The sequence below is a fragment of the Sinocyclocheilus anshuiensis genome, unplaced genomic scaffold, assembly GCF_001515605.1.
Source record: "Sinocyclocheilus anshuiensis isolate Anshui unplaced genomic scaffold, SAMN03320099.WGS_v1.1 scaffold1827, whole genome shotgun sequence".
Taxonomy (NCBI): Eukaryota; Metazoa; Chordata; class Actinopteri; order Cypriniformes; family Cyprinidae; genus Sinocyclocheilus; species Sinocyclocheilus anshuiensis.
The window spans coordinates 171,590-178,404 of NW_015552696.1; the positions used below are offsets into that span (position 1 = coordinate 171,590).

General features: G+C 37.7%; 1 pseudogene; it reads left to right on the forward strand.

The window, feature by feature from the left end:
* Nucleotides 1-239: 239 nt before the first annotated feature.
* Nucleotides 240-4,241, forward strand: LOC107667669 (cyclin-dependent kinase 10-like; annotated as a pseudogene).
* The last annotated feature ends 2,574 nt before the right edge of the window (nucleotides 4,242-6,815 follow it).

Sequence of the window (6,815 nt, forward strand, 5' to 3'; positions counted from 1 at the left end):
CGTCGCTTTTTTATCCAGTCTCATTTAGTGTGTCTGATTTGCTTTATTAGAGTAGATTAACAGTTTTACATTTGTGAAAACCATTCTAATTGCTTCGCTACGCTTGATGTTGTGCGAGAAGAGAAACAGTTGTCCATAGGGACGCTCAAGTGAGCGACTGTAAGCTTTCACGGAGTTTCTCTTCCTCTTGTCTCTAGATTTGCTCTCTCTTTACATGGAAACGTACAGTAAAGTGTTATATGTGCACATTAATCATTGATCCGTTAAAGCTGAAATCTTTAAAAACTGACAAGACATTTGTAATACCGCACAGAGAACGGGTGAGACCTGCTGTCTTATAAACTGTTTTTATTATAAAACAAGAGATGCATAAGCACTTATTGCGGTGTTTCTGCATGATGTGTGTAGTTAGGGAAATGCAGGAGTGTGAAGGAGTTTGAGAAGATGAACCGGATTGGAGAGAGAACTTATGGAATCGTGTGTGAGTCTCACAGAATGATTGATAATGGTCAGATATATCACATATTAATTCAAATATCATGTATCATTATATCCGTAATCTGTCGTCCATAAATAGCATTATTATCAAACAGTTGTGCTGCCTGACAACTCTGCTGAAAAAAAAACTTTAGACACCATCACAGAATTTGTAATGGGTTTACTGGTTATAATGGGACTTGTATTGGTTTTAATGGAAACTGTAATAGACTCTGTGGGTTTCTACTGGTAATTGGTCACCTTTTATTTGTGGCTTGTTAAAACCACTAAATCCTAATGGAATATGTCCCAAAACACACTACAGAAAACCATTTTTTTAATGGGTTTTATGGTTAAAAGTTGAGGGTTTGTAGTGGCAACCATTAAAATTTCTGTGATCATTTCTATTGGTTTTTTTTGAGCAGGGAGGATTTAAATTTCTTGATTTGTGATTTACAGACCGAGCACTTGATACAAGGACAAATGAAATTGTTGCCTTGAAGAAACTGCGAATGTATAAAGAGAAAGATGGTCAGTTGGATCTTAAAACTGAAAGCAGTCATGTTTGCCGCTCTCTTTTCCACCAGTGGCAGTTGCTATTCACTGAAAAGTTTGCTTTCTTCCTGTCCGTTAAAGATAAAGTTGCAGCCATCTGAAAGTAATTTTGTCCAAATGGGAAAAAGAAACAAACTGAGGTTTACCTGCACAGCTCTTACTAGCTGGCCTCCGTTACACACAAAAACACAAAAACAACGGTTCTTACATGTACTCAAGTCATTCAGGTTTATTTGTATAGCACCTTTTGACAATAAACAGCTTCAAAGCAGCTTTACAGAGTGGATTACTACGTGATATCTCTCATTACTGTAATAGAAAATAACTAATTTCTTGGTATGAGATTAGAGGTTGAAGTATTTTTATCAGGGAGCTGCAGTAGTCTTTTAATCCCTCAGTGAGCAGGCCAGAGGTGACTGGCAAGGAACGAAAAACTCTGGCTATACACTATATTGTTCAGATTGTCTCGGATTTACAGATTAGGCAGACGTTGGGACAGTTTGGGAATGGTAGCAGTTTGTCCTTCACGTGGTTAAAAGAGGGGTGCAGAAAAGTAGAGGACTAAAAAGCAGATGACCTAATACCGATCCTTGTGGCATTCCATACTTAACCTGTGCTTGGTCTGACATTTCTTCGTTAGCTCAAACAAGCTGGTAGTGATCAGATAGGTGGGCTCTGTGCCAGCATAATTCTCAAGACAAAATGTTGTGGTCTATGTGTTAAAGGCAGTAGGCTACTAGAAGGGAGATGCAGCTTTGGTCAGATGATAAGAGCGAGTCTTTTGACATTACTGTACTATGTTAAGGCCTAAAATGCTTCACTGAAACTGTTTCTCTGCAAAGATAAACATAGTTGAGTGTCACACCACTACTTTTCCTAGTATTTTCAGTATAAATGGAATATTTGACATAATTAACTAATTCTCCAGGATCAAGCTCTGTGGGTAAAGGCTTTGATCACTGCCAGCTGGAAACTCGTTGGTGTTGGAAAGTGATGAGGTAATAACATTGAGAAGAGGGTTTAATATGGAAGTATGAGTGAACACATAGACAGTCAGGACTAAAGGCAAGATTTTCAATATATTAAATGTGTGTCCACACACCAAAATATTGTATAACGATTTGGAATATGGCACACAAGTCATATGGGTTTCTTTTATGGTGTTTTTGTTGGAGCTTGACAATCCCAGTTAATATAACCAACTGACTATCTGTAGAAACAGAAACCTTGAATGGTATTTATTTTGTGTATCTGTGTTTAGGGATTCCAATCAGCAGTTTGAGGGAAATTAGCTTACTATTCAGATTGAGACACCCAAACATTGTGGAGCTGAAAGAAGTGGTGGTGGGAAGCCATTTGGAGAGGTGACTGAAGAAAATGTATACTGTACATTTACAGATATAATGTGTGAATAAGTCATGTCTTATTTCATAATACCTTATTATTTTTAATGTTGGCCTCTTTCTGGTGATGAGTTACTGTGAGCAGGATCTGGCCAGTCTGCTGGAGAACATGCAGACGCCGTTCTCTGAAGCTCAGGTGTGTTTGATGAATGCCCCCATATTCAGTCTGAAATGCTATGTCATGAATCAGAATCAGAATAGATTGTGTAGACACTGAGCAGACAGACTAATGCAGTAGTGTGTAGATAGTTCTTATATTTCAAAGTCTAAACAGAACATCTACGCATCTACAGAAGTTTGTAGAGTCGAATGTGTACTGTGGTTTAAACGTTTGCCCTACAAGAATTTCTTGCATTTTGAAATTTGACAAAAAAAAAAACATGCTGTTTTGAACTCTTCCTCATCATGATCAAAAGTTATTAAATCTTTTTGATATGCCAAACTGTTCTTATATAATGCATCAACAAATTTGTTAGAGAATAGAGAACAGAAACGTAAAGTGAGGCTGAGGATGTAATGCTTTGATATGACATCACCACTGTGCCCTGAGCATCTATGGAAGTACAGGTCATTAAATCTGAAGAAATTCATTGGGCCAGATTGTGAAAACTCTATGTTCCCGATTCATCTTTATTACCGTCGGCCTGTTTTAGTTTTGCAGTAAAATTCTGTATTTTTCCAACACTTTGGTATGTGTCATCAGCACTTGCATCGTGCATTTAAAGTGAGAGCAATACTGCCTCATTTCCGGTCCATCATTTCATTGAAAACATACTTGAACTCCCCCTAAAGAATTTTTCAGATCAACAACAAATTGGGGTTTGACTTGAAGTGTACAGTTCTTCAGCTGCTTAAAGGACTGGCATAATTACATCACAACTTCATTCTTCACAGGTTAGAGTGTGTTCTTTCAGGCTTGTTTTGTTCACTAAAACATTTACATGTCTTCAACTGCACAGTAAAATTGCAAAATGGTCATTTCGTGTCAACTCAACCAGAGGTCCCCGGCTCACATTTTTTATTTTACAAATAGTTTTTTCTGAATAAAGATAGACATGTATAGTGAAATCCAAAATATGAAATGTCATGGATGTATATTTACTGAGTAATCCACTATTTTGTAGAGGGGGGTCAAAATGGGATTTGTTTTACCTGAGATTCTGAGCCAAATTACGGGGGTAAAAATGACTTCAGAAAGATGGCAGCATCATAATGTTATTTTTACTCCGAGATTAGTAGGTCTGTCTAGCAATTTTGCTTGCATTATGTGCCAGTGGTGGCCATTCAAAAATGGGGAAACTTTTCAAGTTTTTTGTCCAAAGTTTGCATTCCTGTAACTCAAGAAGTATTAAAGATATCTTAATACTCTTTTAGATTTTGGGTCTTAACAATCTTTCTTTTTGGCATCTTCATTTTTAAGGCCCTATATGGTTTGGTTCCAGAAATATTGGAATTTCAATATGGCTCCAGGAGTAAATTGTTATATTGTACACATTTTTTAGTGGTCAAAAAACCAGATGTGAGTCACATTATTTGTTCTTCAGACATTCCTCTTTAAAAGAAAAGAAGTATCATATTTTTGCAAAGTTGAAACTAGAAATGTATCTTTTCCTTCTGTCAAAATAACTGCTTTGAACATAACTCCATAAATATTATTTTTCCAAAGTTTGTGTGTCTATAACTCAATAAGTATTAAAGATATTGCATTATGATTGTATATTCTAGTTCTTAATAAACTTTTCTTTCGGAATCTTCATTTTCCAGGTCCTACATCCTTCAGTCCCAGAGATATGGGGATCTCAATGAAGCTCCATGTCCAGATTGACAGGACCTGGATGACTCGCCATAATTAATGGGAGCATGAATTCTGCGCTCTATCAGAAAATCCTGAAGGAGAATGTCCAGCCGTCAGTTTGTGACCTCAAGCTCAGGAGCACTTGGGTTATGCAGCAGGACAATGATCCCAAACACACCAGCAAGTCCACTTCTGGATGGCTCAAGAAAAACTAAATTAAGGTTTTGGAGTGGCCAAGTCAAAGTCCGGACTTAAATCTGATTGAGATGCTGTGGCATGACCTTAAACAGTCCTTTCATGCTCGAAAACCCTCCAATGTGGCTGAATTAAAACAATTCTGCAAAGAAGAGTGGGCCAACATTCCTCCACAGCGATGTGAAAGACTCATTGCCAGTTATCACAAACGCTTGAACAGTTGTTGCTGCAAAGGGTGGCACAACCAGTTATTAGATTTAGGGGGCAATTACTTCAGGTTTGGACAGCTAATTTCCCTTAATACATGCAATACTTGCATTATCTTTGTGTAATATTAATTAGTTTGCATATTTGTCACACTAAAAAGATTCAGATCATCAAAGAACTTAAAAAATGGAAAGGGGGCAAAAAACCTTTTCACAGAACTAATATATACACATACATACATACATACATACACATATATATATATATATATATATATATATATATATATATATATATATATATATACAAAACGTTCGCAGTGCACGCCGATTGCCCCCTCGGAGACATCGCGTGCGTGCTCTTTGCCCAAACAAACAACGCATAGATCGTGTGTGTCATCAGATGTTAAACAACGTCAACACGGATGCACACATCCTTATATGCTTTGCTAGTGCTCGCCATAATGAGATAAATAGAGATCGCTCATACCACAGAAATGCACGCTTCAAACAAAACAGTCAATGAAGACGAAGAAGAGAATGATGTGTAGCTCGCACCAGTAGTGACGTCATGGCTGTCGTCGGCCAACGAGTTGGTGTTTTTTCAATGTATGCTTCAGACACGGGTCACGACAAGGTGTTCCCCATAGCGACCCCTAGAGGACGCAGTTCGAAGTTCCCATGAAAGGGAACTACAGAAGGACAAACATCACTGCAACACTCCACCGAATAGGGCTGTCAAAAAAATAGAATTTCGAATATTCGTCGAATTTCAAATATAAATCCACATTTAAATTTTATGTGTGCGTCAGGCAGCCTTATCAGTGGTACACAAGATGCGATGAAGATGTAAGTGTCATTGCATTTTAATGCTTTTTTTTTGCCTATCCAGTCGGTCCCACACCGCAGTAAAGATAGTTTGCGGTTTGATATTCAGATTTCTTTTGGCTATAAATACGCAGCGCGCTGTCGTAGACATGCAAATAATACCGAATGTCATTCTCCATGATTTGTGAATTCAGGTGACGCCGTCCTTCGGGCCGAAATCAGTTTTTTTTTTCGTAGTGACTCTTAATTTTATAATGCCTATAGCGCCAAAAGTTTGACACTTAGAGGAATGAAACCGGTTTCATATTCACCAGCTTGATCTGTGAATTTTTTCACAGCAAAGCTCTTGTCCGTAAACCCCTTGGTAAGTCCGCTAGTAAGGAATATGAAAGAAAGGCGTTCTTCATGTTAAACGTCTATTACCAATAAAAACGCAGACTGCTGGAATACAAAAACATTGTTTTAGGTCGAGCTCGATTTGTGAAAACTTTCACAATCGCATTTTATTTGCTCTGCCCCCCATTTTTTGTATAATAATGTCATACGGTGCTGTTCCAATGAATAACAGTTTCCAATTCATCAGGTAAATTAGCCTATACACTTGTACACTTTGTTTGACAATAAAGTGTTGGTTGTTGTACCTTTCCTTGAGTACTTGGCTTCAATATTCTGATTTGCGAAAGTTTCTCAGTATAGCTTTTGTCAGTTAACCCTTTCTTGATCCCTTAACTTAATTCTGAACTGAAAAATTTCACAGTGCAGTGTTGGTCAGTTAACCCTTCCCTGATTCATTTACATCACTATTTTGATTTGTGAAAACGTTCACAGTGCAGTTATGGTCAGATAACGGTTCGGTCAGTAACATCACTATTCTGATCTGTGAAAACTTTCACGGTTCAGTTTGGGTCAGATGACTCTTCCCTGAGCCACTAAAATCACTATTCTGATCTGTGAAAACGTTCACAGTTTAATACGGGTCAGCTGAACCTTCCCTGGGTCACTAACATCACTATTCTGATCTGTGAAAACTTTCGACTTTATGGTGGTTTTTCCCCATCCCACTTCAACTTGTGTTTTTAAATGAAAAAAGTACTCTTTGTGATTGGTAAACAATGACATAATTCAGAAGGGGGGAACAAAGCACAAGATAATTAATTGAGTGACTAACCAATGCAACCCAAGAAACAAGAATTAGACCAATAAACAAAACAACTGACAAAACTTATTGAGGAGGGGGAAAAAAAGCTCTCCGAGCTAACGGGGCAATGAGTTCACACAGTATATTCAAAAGATGTATTTGTCACATCAACTCAAACCATAGCTGTTCTGTGGAACACTTCTCATCGCAAATACCTG